A 25810-nucleotide genomic window follows, 5' to 3' on the forward strand; every position below is an offset into this window, starting at 1 on the left:
TTAGTTTTAAAAATAGAAAAAAAGAAAATTGCTGGCAGTCACAGGATTTGCTCTAGAGTTTTGTAAACAGGAGCCGGACTTGACTCACCTTTGGAACATACTGTGCTGCTCTCTGAACACGTACATGAGACAAAACCACAGGCGAAGGCTAGGAAACTTAAAACAGGGAAAGGAAGCCCACCACTTTCCACCCCTGTATTGTGAGTGATCAGCACTTGAAGCTGAAATGATTGCCTAGAAGAAGAGCTCACTCCTACTCTGCTGGGATTCCTGCCAGTCAAAGCAAGCACGGATTTGGAAGGCCTGAAATTGTAGGGAGATTGCTGTAGACTGGAAAGGGTGAAATAGAAATCCAAGGAGTGGTGTTTTCAAAATGGAGTCTAACTGAAGAGTGCTGTTATCCTCTCCTCTCTTTTTATCCTTCTTCAAATCTTATATCCAACTTCCCCATATATATGTACACACACACACACACACACACACACACACACACACACACACATGCACATACAACACACACAACAGAACATACACACAACACAACACACACACACACACACACACACACACACACACACACACACACACATTTTAAGGGCTGAATCAGTTTTTATTTGTCTACCCTAAAGGCCCACAGGAAACAGGAAGGGGGATGTTGAACTCCCTCCTGTCTGTTAGGCAGTTTTCCCGGGGTGAAGGATGTTCCTAGGATCTGCTTTTATTGACTAGGGTAGCTGGGTAGAAGGAAGAGGCATCTTGATTACCTGTTACTTCCTTCTCAAGAGATGTCGCATCTTCTGGGATACCTTAAAGAAAAATTGTGGGCAACCCATTGAAAGGAAACAGTATGGTATTTATTCTCAGTGAACAAGTTGGAATATAGTACCTGTCATCATGCACAGTTGGGATTAAATCCAAACACAATTTTATATTATCAAAAATAAATACACCTTTGCTGGATGTGGTGGCATATGCCTTTAATCTCAGCACTCAGCTGAAGTAGGTGGATTTCTGTAAGTTCGAGTCCAGGTGGTCTCCACAGTAGGTTACAGGACAGTCAGGGCTCTCTGGAGAAACTCTGTCCTTAAAAAATTCACCTAAAGTTGGAAAGTTTTCTCTTTTGGTAACTCTGAGCCCACAGTGTAACAGGGCCTCTAGGGGAACACCAGGAGTCAGTAGGATGAACCAAAGATGCTGCAGCCCATCATTAGGAGGCCTGTGTATTCTCCACAGCGATATGGTAGATCAAACAGGAGTGCACATAGAATCCAGATTAGGAAGATGGAGCCTTTAGACATCCCAGACATTCCCATTCTTTAGACCATTTAAAGATAAGCCTTAGGTCTTGTCCCCAGGCTTCAGCTCTTGTCTAAAATTCTGGTAGCTTCGGCCTCCAGTCCCTACCCCCAACTTTTCTTATTTCCAATTTCTTTCAAGACCCTGAAGCCATGCAAAGAACAGGTGGGAAAGTAGCAAGCATGGCGGCAGCAGCAAGCTAGGAGCTCACGTCTTGACCTGAAAGCAGAGAGTAGAGAAAGCAACTGGAGATAGCACAAGTCTTTAAACCCTCAAAGGCCACCTCTAGTGACATACTTCTTCCACAAGACCGCACCTCCTCAGTCTCCCCACCAACTGCAGATCATGTGCTCAAATATGTGAATCTATAAAAAAACATACTCATTAAATCAAACCACTACCCTATGTCTTACTCTGTTTTGATATTATACCCCCACTGCCAGTGGGTACCTAAAAATTTTGCTACATTTAATTGATTGGTGTAACCATCATTTTTCTAGTACAGGAAAGCATTCAAACATTGAGATAATTTATCACCTACCAGTGCTGAAAGCCAAACACAAGACCATGACCTCAACAAACCAGATGCTCTTCATAATTAAGTTGTCCAAATATAACTATGATTTCATAAAGTTTATTTTGTAAACAACAGTTTCCATTTAGTACTTGACAATAATGTTTCTATATCTGTAACTCTCTAATACTAATTATATTCTTTGATGGTTTGTGACAGAAATCTTGGCTTTTCCATGACAAACTGTTGTTATGATATTCTCCAATCTCAGGATTTCACAATGGATTTGAAAAGTGCTCCTTCAGTTGATGGAAGAATATTAGAAAAATTGTAGCTAGAGTTTTCCTGCTTGGCCCACAGTCAGGACAAATCTCTCTCACCTGCCAGTCCCACAGCCGCTCAGACCCAACCAAGTAAACACAGAGACTTATATTGCTTACAAACTGTATGGCCGTGGCAGGCTTCTTGCTAACTGTTCTTACAGCTTAAATTAATCCATTTCTATGAATCTATACCTTGCCACATGGCTCGTGGCTTACTGACATCTTCACATGCTGTTTCTCATCGTGGTGGCTGGCAGTGTCTCTCTGACTCAACCTTCCACTTCCCAGCTTTATTCTCCTCCTTGTCCCGCCTATACTTCCTGCCTAGCCAATGGCCAATCAGCGTTTTATTTATTGACCAATCAGAGCAACACATTTGCCATACAGAACATCCCACAGCAAAAAATACTAAGTATTTTCAAGTTGATTTGTTCTAACTAAAGCGTTTTTTAAGAATAAAGTTTATTGCTGTATTTGCATATAGGTAAAAGAGGTGAAATACAGGGGTTGAGGTTTCCTTGGGACTTGTTTTCTATATAGGCTGCTGTATACAATAACCACAGTGGAGTGGACATTGGGGAGCACTAAGCTAGTGAAAATCCAATTCTGTTCCTCCCCCTTATTATGTATTTTAATGAAGCAAGCAGATGGTAGATAGATTTTCTCCTCCTTGGAAACGGCTGGTTTTGAAAGATTCCAGAATGCTGGTTTTTCAAGCATGGTTGTTGAGTAGCATATCACGTCTTAAAATATCCATTAAACTTTGCCAGGAAAATTAATGTACCCTGCAGCAGATGGATACATTTGTAAAAATGCATGGGCACTGCTAGTCTCTCAAGCTTTCATTTTTAGATTTGAGTGTAAACATGTAGAATCTCTCTTTGTTCTTAGCTTCTTCTCAGTAATATAGAAGTAATTTCTTCTCACTACACTCCTGCTCAAACGCAATTAAATGAGAGAACCACATACATAGTTGTTTTCATTGTTTGTCTTTGAATTGTTGAACAAGCTTTTTGGAGTACGACTCCATGCTGTTCAACTTTATCATTTAGAAATAAAAAAGTAGTAATTTAAAAGTGCGGTCTTCCTTTAAAACAGATAGCATAAGCATTTCCTGAGAGCTAGCTAGCAATTACAGGTACTGGTGGCTTGCACAGAAAGAAAAAATATACATGGCTTTCCTATCTGAACCAGGATAAAGGTACTCCATGCATGAATAAACCAAGCTCTATCCAAATGGCTATGCAACGTTCAGTGTATCCATCAGTAAAATATGACACCATGTCTGTTGTCAGTTCTTGCTCATCTTAAATCATTCAAGCATTCTGTATAGATATTTAATTCTTACTGGCTTTATTTCTCTAATTCACAGAGAAAAGTGAAGAACAAACAGAATTTTACATTAAGCTAGGAAAATTGATGGCAACGTGGAACCTCATCATTTATGCCAGCAAAGGAGGCAAGACATGACCCACTCTCAAGCTCCGTGGGCTTTTTGGATGCACAAGCCTTAGAAACTACTGCCATCTTCTGGCTTTTCCAAGTAAATGCTTTGACTCTAAATCAGTTTTACATGTCAAAAAAGAAAAGAACACCCTTGAAGCCTTCCGATTCACAATGAAACACCTGAAATTTGTGACAGAAGCTCTGAGGATGATAAACTTCACATATTTGTACAATGCATGTTACATGACCTATGTTGATTATACTAGACCAGATATAGTTTATAGTTTCCTGTGACAAAATCCCTAGCGATTATACACAGAAAATGCCAAGCTGGTATATTTTGAACAATCTTCTCATCCAGGAGTTTCACATGGCAATGAGTTTTCACTTATTAAATCTCCGAGGTTAGGGGGATGCTTCTTTTAGTGCTTTAAACTATGATTTAAAAGACACTAATATTTAAATATAAGTTCACTTTAAAGATATGGAAATCACAGTTGTAACACTGACGGTTGTAGTTGTTAGGTGCTCCATCGAAATTAACCTGTTTCTCATGGGACTCTGCTGAGATGTTCTTATACACAGATCCCTGTGGGTCTGAGGGAAAAAAAAGGCTCATTTGGCTCTTGGCTTCAGGGGGCTGCAGTTTCATCATGACAGAGCTTATGGCAGCGCAGGTGTGTGCTCCTTGGTATTCAGTGGATCAGGAAGCAGACCAATATGTTCCTACCATTGATGCAGCTCTGGGGCTGGAGAGATGACTCAGTGGATAAAGGTACCTGCCACCCAGCCTGACAACCTGAGTTCGATCCCTGGGACCTACATGGTGTAAGGAGATAACTAACTCAGGCAGGTTGTCATCTGACTTCTACAGGTATTTGATGGTATGCTGGTATGTCTGAACATGTAAAACACACACACACACACACACACACACACACACACACACACACACACTCACGTAATAAAAGTATGATAAAAATAGAGACAACCCAACAAAACACTGGTTTAGAGAGATTAAGACACATATATAAGGGACGTCAGGGCTCTTTTTCATACGCTGTTCTTTCTACCTGTTGTGCTCTAGATATGAAGTGCCCCCACCATCTGCTAAAAGTTTGATTTCTAACATATAGCACTTTTATGGGGTAACTGGACCACGAAGGTGCTAACTCCATCAATGTGGAGATTAGGGAATGGGACCTGGCCTCTGAATGATTGCACTTGTCCCTGACCCTTCCTATCATGCTCTCTCTTCTCTGATCTGGCTGCTATAAGGTGAGAAGCTTCTACCACATCTTCTACACTATGATACTCAGCATAAGCCATAATAATGGCGCCAAGTGACCATGGGTTGAAGTCTTTGAAACTGTGAGACACAGAAAGTTTTGCTTTTTAAGTGACTTATGTCAGATATTTTGTTACAACAATGAAAAGGTGATAAACATACTACTTAATACTAATGGCTGGGATAATAGCTACGACATTGGTAAAGTAAATGCCTTTGATAGATGTTCATTATTAATATTTGTACTCTTTACAAAGACTGTCATATAAATATATTCTATTTCCACTCCCACCCCCAAATCCAGTACCAGGCATGATTTATTTCTTGTTGAGAAGGATTTAAGTCTAATCAGAGAGCTATTGGTTACTGCCAAGGTACGTGTGCCACTATTACACCCTTAGGGTTATTGCGCCATGCTGGTGGTTGTTGTGGCTCATAGGCATCATAGTTGGGTGGCACTGTTGGTTTCTTCTGTGCTTTGGAAACTTGCATGGCACCTTCTGGTACCATGAAAACCAGTCCTTAGGGAGGAGGCTTTTAGGTCAGATCCTGCTCAGGTCCTCTGGGTTCTCTGTCTGAAGTTCATGGTACCTTCAGCAATAGGAACTTGCCTTCCACCTCTGGGAGGTAATCAAGGTCAACAGCAATAGCTTATTCTGTTTTCTCAGTCTCTTGGACTCTCTGGACTAACAGCTCAAAAGAGGGAGTCATATGTGTGGTGTTGGGGTTATTGTTAGATGGTCTATGGCTCTTCTAGAAAGGCTAAAATTTTCAAAACTCCACAAGTGTTGAGTGCTTAGTGACACATGCACACATACCCATCTATATGTGTACAAGTGTATTCCACACAGTTGACTGGAAGTTTCCCTTTTGGTTTGGTATTATTTAAAAAGAGTTTAATCCATGCAGAAATGTAACAAAGATTTAAAATAACATGGCTAATTTACTGCAGAACATTATGTACTTTTACTGTAAAAGAGAAAAGGAAAAAAATCTAACTGGATATACCATAGGGGAAACTATAATTCTAAGACATTCCTGGTATTGCTATTGAAGTTCTGAAAGAAAACAAGGTACTGAAAAAAATTTGAAGTCATTTCTAGGTAGTAAATATGGCATGAGAGATTGTTCTAGGAAAATTTTGCCAATAAAACAAGAAAAATCATTAGCTATGATTTACAACGTTAACTTATTGGAGTGTATTTTTTTTTAAATAGTCCTGAGGATTAATCATAGGGTTTTGTACCTGTTAGATAAGTATTCCACCACTGGAGTTACAGCTGCAGGCAGGAGTATTTCGATGGGACAAGATCCTGTTACATACAGTGGCCTCAAGTTCATGTACTAGTCCTGTGCAAATGTGTGTGTGCTGGTGTATACCTATACTGTCATGTAACAAAACTCTGAAAAATGATGAGTTAATAAGAGTTAGAGTCTGCAAACAATCATAAAACATAATGAAATAACGTATTTTATTTGCCATAGCATGAAAACAGGAATAAAATTGTATTAAGTTTGTTGGGTACATGCTGTGGAACCATCCCATGGCTACCTAACCCTGAAATGGAATTCGGAGCAAGGAGGTAGATTGTCTCCTATAATCACTAGGGAGTCTGAAGAACCAGTGGGGAAAATGAACCAATCCATATGGGCAGCTCAAACAGCCAGTTTCACCCTGGGTGAGCATCGTTGTCAGGATTCAGCCTTGTTACCCCTCTACATCTCCAACTGGAGCCAATTACGCAATCATTTCCACACACCCCCCTACCCCCCACCCCCCCCACCCACCCCCTCCCGCTGCCAAAAAAACCCCCCACCAAAACTGAAGCAAAACAAATCCCAAACAACCGGACATACCTCTCTATCTTTATCTCAATTCCTTAGGGTTCAAATCCTGGGGGAGTATTTCATGTCGATCCTAATCACGTATAGATGTATAAATAGGAAAGAAGTCTATATACTGCATGGCCCAAACCCCAAATCCAGATGAAGAATATCTAACAGATGCATCTACCAAACTTTGGTTGTCCAGTGTCAGTATGTATCCTCCTTATACCTGCATTTTCAAATCACATGTCCTTCTAATATATAATGCAATATAATATAAAATATAATATTATATAATATAACCTCACCTCTAACTCAAACAGTGCTGCTCTCTGTTCCCGTATGGATCTTTCTTAAGTCTTTTATTGCATCCCTCCCCCCCCACCCCCACCCCCAACATACAGGATCTTTGCCTAAGGACCACTAATGCCCCATTTATGTTGTAATTCTGTTCTGACATGGGCAACATTTTGATATTAAATCTAAATTCTCACAGAAGCCTGGGAGTATGTGACAACTGTAATATAACATTGAATGCTTATTTTTTTGTGTGTTGGGAAAAATGAAAGTTATTACTAATCCAATTTTAAAATTTTTAATTACTTATTTTTATGTGCATGGTTGTTTTGCCTATATGTATGTCTGTGAACCATCTGTGTGTCTGATGCTCTTGGAAGCCAGAAGAGGGCTGATTGGTGTTACAATTTTTTTAAAAAATTTTATATAAGAGATTTTCTAGTCATTTTACATATCAGCCACGGATTCTCCTGTCCTCTCTCCTCCCACTCCCCAGCCTCCCCCCCCCCAATCAACCTCCCATTTCCCACATCATCCAAGGCAGGGTCTCCCCTGGGGAGTCAGCCCAGCCTGATACATTCAGTTGAGGCAGGTCCAATCCTCCCTTCACCAAGGCTGAGCAAAGTGTCTCAGCATAGGCCCTAGGTTCCAAAAAGCCAGCTCAGGCACCAAGGACAGGTCCCGGTCCCACTGCCTGGGGGCTTCCCAAACAGTTCAAGCTGAACAACTGTCTCACTTATCTAGAGAGCCTAGTCCAATTCCATGGGGGCTCCTCAGCTATTAGTTCACAGTTCATGTGTTTCCACTAGTTTGGCTATTTGTCCCTGTGCTTTTTCCAATCATGGTCTCCATATCTCTTGCTCATATAATCCCTCCCCTCTCTCTCTTGCCGATTGGACTCCTGGAGCTCCACCTGGGGCTTGGCCATGGATCTCTGCATCTGCTTCTATCAGTCACTGGATGAGACCACTTCCTGAGGTGTTACAAATTTTGAATCCCTACCTGAGTGCTGGGAATTGAGCCCAGGCCCTTTGGAAAAGTAGCCAGTGCTCTTTCACTGAACCATCTTTCAAACCTCAAATAGCTAATACTATTTATCTTGCTACTCATATTAAAAAGGAAGGAACTTGACACAGGAACCTAACTGTAAAGGAGGGAAAGGAAAGGATCAGCATGACAGCCAAAGAACTGAGAGCCTAGAGGACAAAAGCCCAGAAGTCAGGACCTCCAGTGAGGATGTGCCTTCTCACTGGGACTCTTCATCAGGATGGGTACAGGGATGCTGGACCTAGCAGTAGCTGCTGCTGCTGGTGTAAAGGAGGGGAAATCAGTGTCTTTGCTTCTCTTTTTCTCCCATTCTCATGTCTCTGGACACCTTTCCTGGGCAAGGAAAGTACAGTTTGCACAGGCTGAGAAATGAATTGCAGAGCAAGTAGGAGAAAGACCCGGTATTCTCTCTGATGGGGTGTCTTAGTCAGGGTTCCTATTGCTGTGAAGAGACACCAAGACCATGGCAACTCCTATAAAGGAAAACATTTAGTTGTGGTGGCTAGCTTACAGTTCAGAGGTTCAGTCCATTATCATCATGGCTGGAAGCAAGGCAGCATGCGGGCAGACACGGTGTTAGAGAGGGAGCTGAGAGTTCTCACATCTTGACTCACAGGCAACAGGAAGTGGACCGAGACACTGGGTGTGGCTTGAGCGTGGATGAGACCTCAAAGCCTCAAAGTCCACTTCCACAGTAACACACTTCCTCCAACAAGGCCACACCCAGTCCAACAAAGCCACACCTCCTAATAGGGCCACTGCCTTTGGGGGCCATTTTCTTTCAAAACCACCTTCATCGGGAAGGTCACACTGGCGTGATTCTTATGGCCACAGATGCTGAAAAGGTCACCCTAATACAACATTGTGCTTTGAACCTCTCTCCTTTCATGTAGTAGAAACAAATGTAAATTCTTCCTTCTGTGCTCTTTGCTACCCTCACAGCTGGGAATTCCATAACTGTTGTGATGAGGAAAGTCTTTATTCCTGTGAGATTGGCTGTGGTGGGTCTTCTATCCAAGACTTTATAATTCCGCATTAGCTTCTCCCATCTTTCCAATGAGTATGTGAGGTCATTCCCCATGGCAGACTTCTCACCTTTAGGGTGTATGTGTATGTGTTTGTACACAGATGTGTATTCCTGTGAATGTGTGTACCCATCTGTATGTTGGGCCTTTTAGCAGTCTTGTGAAGCACTGGGAACTCTAAGGAATTTTCTCCTTAGAAAAATATTTTTAAATTCTTGTAGTTAAATATGTAAGATTATAAGATGAATGTACTTATTTGAAATATAATTAAGTATAACACAAATTTTGTCATAAGAGAAAACGTATGCTTCTTTAATAATGCATTTAAGTACAGTCTAGCAGCAGGTGTGATAATTACAGCAATTTCACACTGTGAGGAGCCACAAAATATTTTAAAGCAGTTTATAGCAATCATAATGAGATCTTACTTTTCTTGGTAACAAAATCACAGCCACTGATAATAATACTGTGGTGCTTTTTTCTTTTCTTTTTTTTTTTTTGCCGTTATTTGTGATGGAGGGTTTAAGTTTCTGCTGTAGGCTATCTGCATTCACAGGGCTTTGACCCAGTGGCTCACCTGACTTGTACGAGAACATTTTCCTCACTTGCCAGCTAGTTCTTCTACCCTCAGTGTTTTCCTAGACTTCGCTTCTCTGAAGGCCTGTCTGGCCTGCCCCGCCCACTCTGCCCGCCCTGCCCCGCCCACCCCGCCCACTCTGCCCGCCCTGCCCCGCCCACTCTGCCCAATCTGCTTACTTGCGGCCTTCCCCATGTGATGCAGATTCTTACAAATGCTGTTTCCTCAGTTCAGAAGACCTGGTGAGAGACCAGTTTCTCTTCTTGTCAGCCAAATACATCCATGTGCCAAATCTGCCTTTTAGAATGCTCAGAGTCTAGGCTACCATACACTCGGGCAGATTGCCTTAGGTCAGGTATAGGCAACCAGGAACATATTCAATGTCTAAGAGCCTTCAAAATTACTGCCTTGAGTCAGGTATAGGCAACAGAGAACATACCCAAGGTCCAAGAGCCTTCAAAATTATTCAGATTAGTCAGCTGGCAGAAGCCTTCAACACTGAAATAACTCCGTATGTCTCGCCGTAGATACAGACGCTCTACCTTCAGCTTTCTGTGTGGTCCCGAGAGCCTGTCTTCTCTCACTTGAAACTGTGACAGAAATTCTGCCTTGTGTCTTGCTGAGCATCCTCTGTTTTTCCACTGAAACAAATAACCGAATAACAACAGCAATAAAACAAAACTCAGAACAGCTGTAAGTCATTAACATCCCAATCCTCTCCCGGCATTCCCTCCCTCCCTCCCTCCCTCCCTGTCTCTCCCCCTCCCTCCCTTCCTCCCTCCCTCCTCTCCTCCCTCCCTCCCTGTCTCCCTCCCTCCCTGTCTCCCTCCCTCCCTGTCTCTCCCCCTCCCTCCCTTCCTTCCTCCCTCCCTCCCTCCCTCCCTCCCTCCCTGTCTCTCCCCCTCCCTTCCTCCTCTCCCCCTCCTCTTCCCTCCCTCCCTCCCTCCTCCTCCCTTTCCTTGACATTTTGTTGGCTTGCTTGTGTTTTCCCACAGCACTGCCCGTCTTCCCCACATTCGCCGGACTCTCTCCTCAGACCCTGACATGTAAGGTCCTCGAGAATGGACTTGTTCATTTTTGTTCTCTGCTGAGGCTCCAGCACTTGGAACAGTGTCTGGCTGGGAAACAGGCTCTTTGTCCATCTTGCTTTCTGTACTGTGCCTCCCACTACTTGTCGCTCTGGGTAATAGTTTAACTCCTCCGTGTCTGTTTGTGTGATTCTACGAGAACATGACGCGGATGGCTGTCGATTACAACCCAGTAGGGCTGTTGCGAGGATTCTTGAGAGCTTTATATTTTTGATGCCTAAAGTCTCTAAACTAATAGAGTTTTAGGAATTGTCATAAAAATGTCTACCCTTGGTTCCTAACTATGCAGTATGGCTGGTATAGTTTTAGAGTTTGTGTGGTATCTTGAAAGTCAGCAATAGGACCCTAAAAGGTGGTCCAGGTAGTTCTGTCAGAGTCTGTAATAGACATTTTGGTTTGTTATGAAGTCCACATTTTGAAAAAGATCATTTACTTTAATTTTACATGCTAGAATGTTTTGCCTGCCTATATGTATGTGCACTGTGTTACTGCCTGGTACCCATGAAGGCCAGCGAGGGCACCAGATCTTGTGGAATTGGAGTTACAGATAGCTGTAAACTGTCTTGTGGATGTTGGGACCTGAACCTGGATCTTCTGGAAGAGCAGCAGGTGCTCCAAACTGCTGAGCCATCTCTCTAGCCCCTCAACATTCCTTTTATACTATCAGGGAACAAAACAACAACTTTTGAGTGATGAATTTCACAGGGCAACTATCTGTCCTTGCTAATTTATTGTGCTTTGAAGGTGGCCTGTTGGTTAGAAGTAACACCATGCAGGATGAAATAACAACTTACATTCCATCAACTGTGCCCATTGCTAGAAATGGCAGAAGAACCATTTTATTAGTAAACACTTATAAGAAGCACAAATTTCGGTCACTACTATGTTGTCATCAACCTGGCACTAGTGTCTGATTGGTGTCCTCTAAGCCCAGGTACCAAGTCAGAATTCTAGGTTGTTTGTTATTGGGAAATCTGCATTAGAATCGGTTTATCTGAGATCACACACACAGAGAGACAGTCCACAAGGAGACCTTGACTGGCCTGAGATTCTTATGTCCAAACCACTTGGACCTGCGCCAGAGTTAAACCTGTCAGATAACCCGCATTTCTGTCATCAAACAATACGTGTAATTGTTTTCTTGGATTCTTTCCAACAACAGGTGTTATCGCTTGTTCTGAGTTCCTGACGGCCCAAGGGAGGTAGTTTGTCTGGTGGTACTTTAGTTTCATTTCTGATTGGCTGTGACTTTGAACCTTTTCCCTTTCACACACTGGTCACCTGTGACCTTTCTGCTCGTCTTCTTTACTCATGTTTCTTTCAAGTATATCTTATTCTGTCAGTTCTCAAGATCTCTTTACCTGTTAGAGTAATCATTTACCTGTTGTATCACAAATGGTTTCTTCAAACCCATGGTTTTTCTATTTAGATGTGATACCCTTTTCAATTCAAATTAGGAAAAAAATTTATCCGAGCATTTTCTTTTATAGCTCTAGAATCTTTCTTTTGATTAAAGACCCCTTTCTCACATTTAGGTTGTATATGAGGCTTTGAAGATTTGGTTCTGAAGTATTCATTGTGTGTTATATTTGCATTTAATAATTCTGGATTTTATGTTAGTATGTAAGAGCAGTGCAACCTCGTTTTATCCGTTGGAGGATCAATCCATTGTCCATTTTTATTTATGATGTGAAATAGTAATACCAAAGAAAGCACCAATTTAACATGGATTGGATTCTCAGAGAGAGTGGACCTCTTGCTGTGTTCTCTCTTAAGTCTTAGACACCAGTACCATGCTGATTGTGCTCGCTGATCTCTGGCAGGGCAAGTTCCCCTTTACATTTCTTCCGTTTTTGTGCCTTTACAATACATCATGTGCTGCCATGATGCATGTTGTTATATATCAAGTTTAAAATAATTCAAGTTTTGTTAGATCATGTTTTCTGTCTTATATTTGGTAAAATGACACTTTTTAGTATTTTTTTTTTATTTTAGAATATAGCGTACTTTAAGCCACTCACACATTTTATTACCACTGAGATTTTATATTCTTCTACATCGATGTCTTGGGCTTTTAAATTACCTTTATTCTAAGTATTTTTATTAACACAATTTTAAGCAGAAACATGTTTAGTGTTTACTTTGAAGTGAGTTTTAACATGTTACACGATGTTAGAATAGAAGTTGCAGTTAAAACACAAAGGGAGTATGAAATGATACATCAAAGTCAGGTCACCATGACCACGCTTCACAAAGCAGGAGGTTGGAATTGTGGTTCTTGAATTCCTCACCCTCTCTGAGGATATAAGGCTTTGGCGCTCTCACCCTTCCATCTCAGATGAAGGCAGAGAGATTTTTAGGAACACAGCTTGATGATCTTAGTATGTATCTATGAAGTTACCAATGAGGGGGACCCGTTCCCTGGGAAACCACGGGGTATGATGTGTTGACTTCCCCTATGGGAGTAAACATAGAAAAGGTCAACTTCTCATCCAGGATTTGTCAGCACTACATCGGCTACTGGGAGATGATGTGAACGTATTCGTCTTGGGCTGATGTGGGCAATATAAAGGATAGAGACATTGCACTGCCTTCCTATAAAAGAATGATCTTAAGAGGTGAAGACCCCTCATTAATAAGGCTGGAAGTGTGACAGGGTTGCCTGAGGTCGAGGGCATTGCACACAGTCAGCTGGAGTAGAGATACCTTTTGTAGACAAGAGAGTTGCAGGTAAGAGATTGTTAAGCATGGGGTATGAAGAGAGCCGATGACAGTGTTCCATAAGCCAAGAGCGGTTTTGAGCATCTGCCAAATCCAGATGGCAGTGGTGGAAGAGAAGTCCCTGCTGACTTTCCTCATTTACCCACAGGTGGAAAGGTCAGAGACGGGAACCTGCACGTAGCAAAACAAGAGGGGAAGTTCAGTTTTCCTTTCTCATGACTCGAAATTGTCTGTGTGACTGGACCCCAAATGAGGATGGTAAATGTATAAAGTGTAATGTAGATAGATTTGCCAATCATAAAAAAATGGAACGTCAAATTACTAAGTGGAACTGAGATTGTCTAAATTTTCATTTGAGAAAAAGAAGGAATTCGTAGGATTGAGCAGGTAAGAAGTCTTCTTCTGGGAGCAGATTCAGAGACTGTTTCTGTGTGGGCATCTATGCAGCATCTCTCTTTCTGTGGTCTCCTGTCTGGACAGAAGCGCAGAGCTTGTCTACATGTCCCTGATTTTCCTCCTCTGGCTGATATTTCCTTCTTGGATTGGTACTTTCTGATGAGGTAAACCTTTGTGGGATTTTGATTATGTTGATCTTTGAGTTGTTTGTCCTGCAACCAGAGGTTTAGGTTGCAGGCTGGGATTTATAGCTCTAAGTTTGAGGTAGGTCTATGGACAAGGTCTCTACCGTGAAGCTTTAGATCTCAGCTCACTGAAGCTCCTGCCACCGTTTGCCCCTCCCTTCCAGAGAACTAGTGAATTTCACTCCAGGGTACAGCTCAGGTCAGATTCTACATGTGGAACAGCGTATGGTTCTGACTCAGTTTCCTCTTCTAATTAGAAGTATCCTGGAAGGCAGTGCTTAACAGAATCATCCGCTGACACTTTCTAGATTCTCAGTATGGTCTATGCAGGGAGAGACCTTTGCTTCTGGAGCCACCATTGGGCCAGCTCATCAGGGATCTTTTTGAAATGGCTCCTTGTCACTTCCTCAGGTGAATGCCTGGAGGGAAAGATTTTCCTGGTATTCATATGGCATGTGAGATTCCTGTCTGGGTGGACTGCAAGTCTGTCAGGGATGTGTCCAGTGGCAACTGCCTTTTAGTATCTCCCTGTCTTTGGCTACCTTTGGCCTCTACTCCTCCTTCTGCCAATGGAGTTGCCTCATTTTCCCTCTCCTTTCATCCCCTCTCCCCTTAACCCCTCCCTCTCTCCCTCCATCATTAAATTACCTGTTACTGAAAATACAATAAAACATTTCTAAGGTTCTTTTTGTCTTAAACCGTGATTCCCACCCCTCTGTATTTGGGTCCACTTTCACCAAATTGCAGATGAGCTTTCCAGATGGCCTCTGGATTTCCTGTTCCACTTCCTAAACTTTTCCTTTCATTACTACAGAACACAATGTTTTCCTACCACTGCCTATCACATGGGATAGCTATTCTCCATCTCTTCCCAGAGAATACCCTAGAGATTCTAGCACTTGGTACATGGCTGTTGTCTACTTTATACCCCCTAATTGTTTTTAATCAATACCAAGGTATCTTAACTGAAATACATGAAAATCTGGAAATTTCTAAAACAAACAAACAAAAAAAAACCCCAAAATACAAAAAACTCGCAGACAAAAAAACAAAACCCACTAAATATATTTGGAAAAGCTTTGTCATGAATGGTTGTGTGAATTAGCTTTTTAGTTCTGTAACTGAAATATCTTGCATAAATAACTTGAGGAAGAAGATTTATTCTGACTTGCTGCTTCTCAAGTTCTTAGCCCTCGTGGTAGAAAGGCCATGGCAGAATAGAGCACTATATCACAAAGGTTTCAGGAGGAAGAAAGGGGAGTAGGGACTTGGGACTCTGTATAACCTTCAAAGACATGGACCCAGTGACTTAATTCTTCCAGATAGGCCCCACATTCAATTTTCCACAATCTCTGAAAATGCCACCACCATCTGGGGTCCAGGTGTTCAGACCATGAACCTTACTGGGGATGATTCACATTTAAACCATTATATCAGTTTTTAAAATCACTGACAAAAGAATTATTCAATAAATATTACTGTTAATCATGAAAATAAGGAAAAATTGTTATCTGGTTTCATATTCCCAAAATAAGCTCTAGCTGCATCAAAAAATTAATCTTTGAAAAACAAAACTGTATTGATTCTAGATAATAAGAACTCTTGGGGTGAGAACATTGCTGCAGTGATTAAGAGCACTTATTGCACTTATAGAGGACTTGTGTTGGATTCCCAGCATCCACAGAGTGGCTTACAACTCTCTGTAATTCCAGTTTCAGGGTTTGGGACACCCTCTTCTGACCTCCACAGGAACCAAGTGTGCTCATGGTGGACATAAATACACACACACATGCTGGCAAAATACACATAAAATAAAATAAACAAACCCCAAGACATCTAATATTCTAGATAAGACGGCAGATTATAAGTTCCATTGGTGTGAGTTGGTGAAAGAAAACAGGAAAATAAATGATAATCTAATAGTTGTAAGTGAATTTCTTTTTTTCCTTTTAAAAAAAAAAAGATTTATTTATTTATTGTGTATAGTGTCCTGCTTGCATGTATGCCTACATGCCAGAAGAGGGCACCAGATCTCATTATAGATGGTGGTGAGCCACCATGTGGGTGCTGGGAATTGAACTCAGGACCTCTGGAAGAGCAGCCAGTGCTCTTAACCACTGAGCCATCTCTCCAGGCCCAGCAAGTGAATTTATTAAGTCAGGAGACATGTCTGGAAGGAAGCAGATAGAGGTTGGTTGTGAACCCAGCTTTGCCCTATGTCTCCCGCACAGGTCAGTGTGAATCTGGAAAGCACTTCCCACATTGCACTGCAAAAACAGTTACCTGGACTGACCACAGGTTGGACGTACTGTTGGTGGTGAGATGCCAAACCAATTCAGGCAGTGCAGCCAGAGCTACAGACCCCGAAGCAGAAACTCTTTGTGCTTCTACAGCTGCGGTCCATGGGGACCTCCTCTCCTTTCTTCCCAAACACACTAGCACTGTTCAACCAGTCAGTGAGAGATGAGCTGTGGATGTGTGAATAAAGGCTGGAAACAGCATGGGGAGAAAGAGGTAGACCAGCAGGGAGTCACAGAAGCTGAAGTGTGACCCCCAGGGCACCCAAGCGGGTCCTATTACTACCTCAGTGAGTGACAAAGTAAACACGGAGGATGAAAATGCTGGACTTTGGCAGTTGTGCAAAAAACTGAATCCAAAAGGTGGTTAGTTTAAACTCTATTGGGTACCACATTCCACAAAGTCTGGTTGAATAGGTTTGAGTTGGAGTTGTAAATTGCACCTACATAATCTGCTACGGAAAATAATTCAAGCTCATTTTACCAAAGAGGTACTAATCCTTAAAAAGACCTTTTGTTTAGTTTTGTCTGTTTAAAATAATCTTCCCCCTATCCTTTTTTGTTACTAGGGATTGAACCTAGGACCATGAACATTCTAGGCAAGTGCTCTACAGCTGAGCTATGCCTCCAGCTCTTTCCTCCATTAAATGATGAGTTCAGTCTTGCTTCAGTATCTCTTAATGGTCTAGCCTTCATTTCCATATCATTCCAGCAGGCTTTTATGACAGTCTATATGTTTCTGCACCCATTCTTTCATGTTCTCTTTACTCTTGTGCACAACACATATCCTTTCTCTGTCATTCCTACCTTATTTCTCTGTCTCCTATAATTTCTACTTCTTAATTATAACCTTTGGCAGCTTTTAAACTCTATGGATACCAACCACACCCCAACTTCTGCATTTTATCTCCTTTTCTCCCCTCAATCTCTTTCTCAGTTCATCTATTGTGAATTCCTCTCCTCTTTGTGTATACTCACCCTCCACTCCAAAGTATCAGCATCTCAGGATACCATCCTTGTTAAGTTAATCCTTCATAAAAATGTTAAGTTAAAGCGAGGAGATTGTTTTTATCCAACTAACACAAAAAAATTAAGGCAGTATTATCTCTCAAAAATACCCGTTCTACAGTGATGAATCCTAACGAGAATGAGTTAGATAAAATTTCAACCAAAAATTTAAATAATTGTAAGAATAATTAAGGAAACAAAAAAGGGATGCAGATAAACCCCTAATTATATTAAAAGAGAATACAAACAACTGAATGAAATAAGTGTATATAGGAGACACAAAAAGAATTCAATAAAGAGATAGGGATCTGAAGAAAACTGAATTCAGAGTTTAGAAATGATAAGTCAGTACCAAATAAAAACACTAGATCAAAAGCCCTAACAATAGAATGGATAAAATGGAAGATAGGACATCAGGTGTGAAGGACAAGATGTATGAATTAGAACATTCAGACACTAACAACATAAGAAAGTAAGACAATAATGCATGAGACCTATGGACACCACTGAATGATCAAACCTGAGAGCTGTGGGGAGAGAAGGAAGAGAAAGTAAGATTCTTCCAGATCTAGGGAGAAATACGACCAACCAGATTTAAGAGGCATTTAGAACATCAAACAGACAAGACCTGTAAAGAACATACCCAAATCTATATCAATCAACGAGATAAAAGAATAATACAAAATCTCCAAACTAAAAGAATTCCAGGTCCAGAAGGATTCACTGCAGAATTCTATAGATTTTTTTTAAAGATTTATTTATTTATTTTGCATACAGCATGTATGACCGGAAGAGGGCACCAGATCTCATTACAGATGGTTGTGAGCCACCATGTGGTTTCTGGGAGTTGAACTCAGGACCTCTGGAAGAGCAGTCAGTGCTCTTAACCTCTGAGCCATCTCTCCATCCCAGAATTCTATAGATTTTTAAGAAAGTGTCAACACTAGTCTTTGTCATATATTTTTATAAAATAGAGAAAAGAAGGAATGCATCTAAACTATATTTTGTGAAACCAGTATTACTCTGATACCAAAATATAAAGACAGACTAAAAAAGAAAATTATAGACAAATATTTCTGGTAAACATAGACATAAAATTTCTCAATAAAATACTTGCAAGTTGAATTCAGCAACACATAGAAAACATCATTACTATGATCAAGTTGACTTTATTTGAGAGACGCTTCAACATATGCAAATAAAGATATAATACATCTAATAAATGCACTGAAGAAGAGAAATCACATGCCTATTTTGGTAGATACAGAAAGGCCTTTGCCACTATAAATTTGGGCTGTTCTCATTTTTGGCTATTATGAATAATATTCCTAAGCCTATTCCTGTACACATTCTTATATAGACAAATATTTTCCTTTCAAATGTTTATATACATTAGAGTAGAATTGATGGATCATGTTGTATATTATTACATTTTAAAGAGTTGCCAAAGTGTTTTTGTATTGCTCATATCAGTTTATAATTCTATAAGAAATGTATGAAATACTAACAGATGCTAGAACATGGACAAATTTCAAAAGTGTTGTGCTATATAAAAGAAGCCAGTTAACAAATATAACTAGGTTTCTACTAAATGTCCAAAGTAGGCAAATTTAGTAGAAACAGAAAGATTAGCAGTTACTTAGAGTTAAAATGATAGAATAGGGGGGAGTGAAAACTAATAGGAATAGCTTGGTTGTCGGGGTGATGAGAATATGCTGAAACAAAGCAGGAGAGATGGTTAAACTGAACTGCATATTTGAAAAGTTTTTTTTTTTTTTTTTTTTTTTTTTTAGTAAGGGACAACTCAATAAGGCTATAAAACACAAAGGGGGAGCAGGAAATGTAACATGAATTCTTAATGGTCTTCTTAATAAAAATCCTGGAGGCAAATATTGGGGTAAATGCTGAAAAGTCAGAGAGACAAAAGAACAAGCCACTGCCACGTCTCACCTTGCCAACTCCACAAATCCTCTCGCTGAATGTCTCTGAAGCTCTCCAGCTGAAAAGCCTTTAGTTCCTGTCTCCTCATGCCTTATATACCTTTCTCCACCCAGCCATCCCTTCCTTCCTAGTGCTGGGATTAATGGCATGTGTGCTTCCCAGATACTGAGATTAAAATGTGTGAGAGCTCAAGTGCTGGAATTAAAGGCAAGTAACTCCCAAGTATTGGGATTAAAGGTGTGTGCCACCACTGCCTGGCTCTGTTTCTCTCCTAGACTGAGTCAATCTCATGTAGTCCAGGGTGGTTTTGAACTCACAGAGATCCAGATGGATCTCTGCCTCCTGAGTGCTAGGAATAAAGGTGTGTGCCACCACTGCTTGGCATCTTTGTTTAGTCTAGTGGTTTGTTCTGTCCTCTGGTTGTCAAACAAATTTTATTAGGGTACACAATATATCATCACAGGGAAAAATCCTTTTTTAAAAAATGTCCAGTTACATTTTTTTAAAACTACAAATGGTACACTTTTTCTTTAATTTCTTTCAATTTTCATACACACCACATTTTCCTCATCTATTCTGTTGGTCGCTAGCTAGGTTGAGTCCATAATTTATCTGTTGTGAATAGTGCTTCAATGAACATTAATGTGGCAATGTCTCTGTGATTTGTAGGTTTGAAATCCTTTGGTTAAATACTCAAGAGGAGAAGAGCTCTGTCCCTATGGAACATCTATTTTTAATTTTTTGAATCCTTCGTACTGACTTCTCTAGTGAGTGGACTGGTTTATATTTCCATCAGCGGAGTATACAGCTTCTCGTTTTTTCCTGCAACTGTTAGAAGAAAATGTCAAGAAAAACTTTTCCAAAAATAAGGTAAACATTGGATGCCTTCTTCAATCATTACCTTATTTTTTTTGAAAAATCCTTTTTTTAATCACAGCATATGTGAGACCAAACACATTCTTCCCAACAACGAAGAATTTATATAGAAATACCAGGCATGGATAAGCCATGCAAGCAGTATCACATATTTAACAAACAGTTGCAACTGGAGAGTTGTGTGATATTCTGTCAAAAATCCTGCCTGCAGCCACTTATAAAATAAATACACAGACACTTACATTATTTAAACTGTTCAGCCTAATGGCTCAGGCTTCTTGCTATCTAGTTCCTATATCTTAAACTAATCCATATCTATTAGTCCATAAGTTGCCATGTGGCTCGTGGCTCACCGGTACCTTACATCTTGCTTTTCATGACAGCAGCTGGCAGCGTCTCTCTGACTCAGCCTTCCACCTCCCAACATTCTCCTCCTCCTTGTCCCACCTACATTATCCTTCCTGCCTGGCTACTGACCAATCAGCATTTTATTTATCAATCAATCATAGCAACATATTGTAGTGGCATTCCTGCTGAGCTCCTGGCTTGGCTCCAGAGAGCAGCACCTAGCCCTAATCCTTCCTTTGTTCAACCATACCTTTTGTTTCTCTTACCCTTTGTTTCTCTTATCACCCCATGTGAATCTTATTTGAGAGTCAAGGATCAGAGGGTCCCCAAGGATCAAAGGCCTATGCAAAACTTGGTTCAGGAAACCCAGGAAAACCGAGGTACCTGAGAAATAAAGTAATTTGCACCTGGCATTTGGTCTCTGGGAGCTCCTTTTGGGTTGCTTTGAAGGTATGGCAATTAACTATCTAAACTGTAAAAAAGAGTAAATAAATATGCCCTAGACAAAGGGAAAAGTGCTTCAGTTCTTCGAGGCTGGACCCCCCTGCAGCCATGATAGGCTAGATTTATTCTTAAGATGCCTCTGTGTCTTCATTCCACAGACCTGTGTGAACCCACACACTTGTGTAGCGACCACACAGCTACAACATATTGTAGATGTAACCAACCATCTTATTAAATAAGAAACACAGAACCAATGCAAAGAAGAAAGCCAAGAGGTCAGAGCTAAGAGCCTTACCCTTCCTCTCGCGGTGGTTCTGCCTCTCCGAAAGAGACCTACTTCCTGTGTCTGTCTTTTTTTTTTTTTTGGTTTTTCGAGACAGGGTTTCTCTGTGTAGCTTTGCGCCTTTCCTGGAACTCACTTGGTAGTCCAGGCTGGCCTCGAACTCACAGAGATCCGCCTGGCTCTGCCTCCCGAGTGCTGGGATTAAAGGCGTGCGCCACCACTGCCCGGCTCTGTCTTTTTTTTTTAATAGAGTTTCTGTTCTGCCTTCTCATTGGTTGTAAACCCAACCACATGACTGCCTTGTCACTGCCTGTCTGTACAGACCTCCAGGTCTTCTATGGTTGGTATTGAGATTAAAGGCGTGTGTCTCCATGCTGGCTGTATCCTTGAACACACAGAGATCTACCTAGCTCTGCCTACCAAGTGCTGGGATTAAAGGCATGCACTACCAATGCCCAGCCTTCGCTATGGCTTGCTAATAGCTCTGACCCCTGGGCAACTTTATTTATTAACATACAAATAAAATCACATTTCAATACAAATAAAATATCACCATAACATATATTTACAGCATACCGGACATTCCACAGCCAACAGTTGATTGGACATGGCGAACTTTGTCAGGGAAGCCTTTACTTAAAGCCACAGTTGATTTTCAAGTTGCAACTTAGGAGGATGTTAACATTGTCTCAAGCAGACATTTCATTCAAGGGGAAATGTTTGCATAATATGAACATAAGATTCTCAGAGAAGTAAATAAAAATGGCCACCGTGATATTAAATATTGATTGATAACTTGGCATGTTCTAGAATCATGTAGGAAACAAATATCTGGACATGTCTGTGAGGGAGTTTGGGTTGAGGTGGGGAGGCCTTGAATGTGGGCAAGATAATTCCATTGACTGGGAGCCTGGATTGAATGAAAATACAAAAGTGGGATGGGCACCAGCATCCAGCAGAGTCTGCTTTCTGACTGCCCATGCAATTTGGCTAGCCACCTCCTGCTTGGGATGCCATGCCCTTCTTACCATGGTAAACTGTACCCTCAAACTATTAGCAAAATTAGCACTTCCATACACTACTAGCAAAAATAACTCTTTCTTCTTAGTTTTGTTTTTTGGGCCCCCTGTCATGTCATTTGTCCCAGGAAGAGAAGTAACTAATACAGAAAATTAGCACTGAGAAATGGGGCTATTGCTGTGATGAAGCTGACCATGTGGTGCCTTGGCCTTTTGAACTCATTTAGGAGAGGAATGTGGAAGAGTTCGTAACCTGAGTCTAGAAAAGCCCTAGAATGTTGCAGTCAGAGCTTAATGATAGGGTCAGTTGTGTGATATTCTGTCAAGAATCCTGCCTGCATTCTACCCATGTCCTGAGAACTTGAGGAAGGCTGAATACAGGAGCAATGGACAACGGGCTAATTTGTTGGGTAAAAGTCAGGATAGTATTGATGGTATGGCATGGTTCTTACTGTTTTCATCCAGGTCTACAGCAAGGGAATAAATCAATAAAAGAACTTTTCTTATAATTAAAATGAAAATTCATTATCTTATAATTTGCTAATTTCTAATACTAAGAAGATCGTATTGGTGTCAGATTTAATACATTTCTACACTAATGGCCAAGTTAGAGTTAATAATTAACAGTTCTTCCCCAAAGCTCATTTTTATTGATAATATCTCAGACACATGATGATAAGATTTGATTGACAATTCATAATTTTATACTTTTTTTTATTAGTTAGGAGTTTGTTTCTGCTGAAATAACCAGTAAGCCTCTCGTGACTAGCTTTTGCTCTAAATGCACTATTACTGAGTCTGTGTTTTCAAAGCATAGTTATGGAGTTCATAATAAAAATTGAGAGCACATGTTCTACAGCTAGGTTGAAAAATTAATTTTGAAATTGAAGAAAAACTTGTTCATATTTACAGGGTATGGCATACTAATTCAACATTATGCTATCTGTAATTGTCAAGTAGTGTCAATTAGTAGTTCTGTCTCTTTCATTCATTGATGTTTAGAGATGTTCATCTGCTCTCTTAATTATTTGTAAAATATGTAATAGATTACTGTAGATCATAGCTATCCTAGTGAGCTTTAAACCTCTTGAGTTCATTCTTTTTGTTTAACTGTATTTTGGTATCAATTATCCAATCTTTCTCTACCCTCTGACTATTCTTCCCAGCCTCTGCTAATCGTGGTTTGATTTTTAATCTCATCTTTGATATTAACTTATTTAAGCTTCCACAAATGCATGAAGATGTGTGGATTGATATTTCTTTGCCTGGTTTATGCTACTCAACACAGTTTCTTTCAATTATACCCATTTTTCTGAAACAAACAGTTTTCATTATTCTTTCTGGCACAGTTATAAATGAATGAAGGGTTTTAGTTACAGCTCTGCTACTGATTTGCCAAGGCTTGTATTGATTTCTTCTCTTCTATAATTTTCAGTGTTTCCATCTGTAACATGAGATAATAAAGGCTGCTCTCTGTGCTCCCTGTAGGATTAAATAAGATTACCTATATAAAACACTTCTAATTTTATAACATTCAAGACCTGCTAGCTGTTGATTGTCATTTCATACTAAAGTACAATGCCTTATTATGAAGAGACACAAATCAAACTGCATTTGATCAATAGAGGCAAGTCATAATTTACTGCTCTACAGTCAACATACATGTCCTAATTAGAAGAGAAAACACTGAAAAATGAAACCATCTGATCTAGCTCCCACTTGACGAAGACAACATGAACAACAGAGTTAACACTATTAACTTCAAGTCGATCAGCTATGAAGAGATGCAAAATTTAGTCTGTTAAGTAAGACTGTATCTGCTTGAGCTTGCATAAGCAGTGAGGACCATTAATTAAGAGCACACAGATGTTCAGGGAGGAAAGAGTTGGCTAAGCTGGGGCATCACATTTCTGTCTGCTCCAGGGAACCGAGAGCAAAAAAGATGAGGTATTGCTTTTTTCCTTTCTGTATCCCAGAATACTTCTAGTAACACTTGAGTCTTACCAAGTAGCACTTTTGGGCTATATTCACTTCTCATTTTGTTCTTATAGAAGCTTCTTTCTCTGGACATAGGCTTTTGTTTGGGTTTTTAAAGATTAAATTATAATTAGAGTTTGGTTAATATAGCCATGAATTTGCAGGTCTCACTGTGTTGCACAATTGTCTTCATGCTCTCCTGTTCCAAAGGAGCAGCAAGTGTTGAACAACACAAAGAGCCTTTAGATATCCGCAGAGGCACCTTGGGTCCTTTAATGCAAAGGATGGGATATAGTGCAATTTCTTTGCTATCATAAAATGGGTGAAGAGACTACTGTAGATTTCCATTCTGCTTTGCTGCCTGGATGTAAACAGAATTCAGAAGCCTGAAATCCAAAATTCTAAGATGCATTTCCTTAAAAAATGTCTGCTCATTACAACAAGACGAAGGAGAAAGATTTGACAGAGGCAAGGATTAGTACTGTGAAGGGATCTTGAAATCACAGACAAAACCTCCTCTGAAATATGGATCTCTTAGCCATTCCAATTTTGAAGCCTCCACAGGCTTCATTTAAAATTCAGTGGATATAGCTTCTTCAGGAAAACGCATCCCCGTTGCCCCTGAGAAGGAAAGCATCCCTGACATGCGCTTAGGGGGTTCACTTGGCAGGGCAGCTGTGTGATATTCCTTCTGGGAAGCCTCCTTTGCTGTTTGCTGTCAACAAAGTACATGTTAAGCCATCTACCTGGAGAGTGACAGGGACACACTCCAGCAAACAGAGGTATCAGCACAGCATCTCCCTCCGATGACAGCTCCTCTTTCCCAGAGCTTTAGGACTTGGGGCCGACAGAGTCCCATTTTAACAGTTTCAAGTTGATTTAATACATATGAATGAAAGAAGATGAGATTCAGAAGTACCCTTGGCTACTTTGCAATGGTAAAGAGGATTACAAAATGTCAATTTTGAGACCGAATCATTAGGTGCAACATTTAGACTTGCCCTCTGGAAAAGATCAGATGTTCCCTGCCAGGTGTTTAGTCATGGATGTAAATCAAAATGGGCAGTAAAATGCTGACTTTCAACGAACTGAATTAACTTTACAAGCTACTAACACACACCAGTGATGCTCTTCCGTGCCTGAATGGCAAAGATATAGAGAGTTGACTCATTACCAGTAATGAATTAATGAATGAAGGATCATTCCTTCATTCAGGACTCAGGTGCTATCCCTGCAGGGACTTGGGAATACACTGATATTTGTCTACTGGCCAGCTATGAGAAAATAAGCATGATTTAAAATATATTAATAAATGAGATTCTATAAATTCTTGTTTACTTTTAAAATACTTTAGAATTTGAAGTATAAGGTTTATTTTCATTTTTTTTAAATCCTAGAAATGAATGGAAGCCTAGATCTTGGTAATTCCTATTACATTCTGTCTGTAGGAAATAACCCACAGAAATCATTGTTCATATCAAATGATTCTTGAAACGTGGACAGTATTTTGATCTTGGGGGTCTTCCTTTTTGTAGTTTATGTTCATATTTGGGGTTTATGATATCATCATCCCAATGCATTTTTGAG

The 25810-nt window shown here is 40.4% G+C and overlaps 1 long non-coding RNA gene across 1 annotated transcript; it reads right to left on the reverse strand.

Moving 5' to 3' along the window:
- Positions 1-832: 832 nt before the first annotated feature.
- On the reverse strand, positions 833-10347 carry LOC128114888 (uncharacterized). The gene is made up of 2 exons (XR_008219931.1): positions 9820-10347; positions 833-1515 (listed from the first exon to the last, which is right to left on the reverse strand). It is a non-coding gene; the product is annotated as an uncharacterized LOC128114888 (long non-coding RNA).
- Positions 10348-25810: the final 15463 nt, after the last annotated feature.

The sequence above is a fragment of the Peromyscus californicus genome, unplaced genomic scaffold (genome assembly GCF_007827085.1).
Source record: "Peromyscus californicus insignis strain IS unplaced genomic scaffold, ASM782708v3 Scaffold_19__1_contigs__length_69161282, whole genome shotgun sequence".
NCBI classification, from domain to species: Eukaryota; Metazoa; Chordata; class Mammalia; order Rodentia; family Cricetidae; genus Peromyscus; species Peromyscus californicus.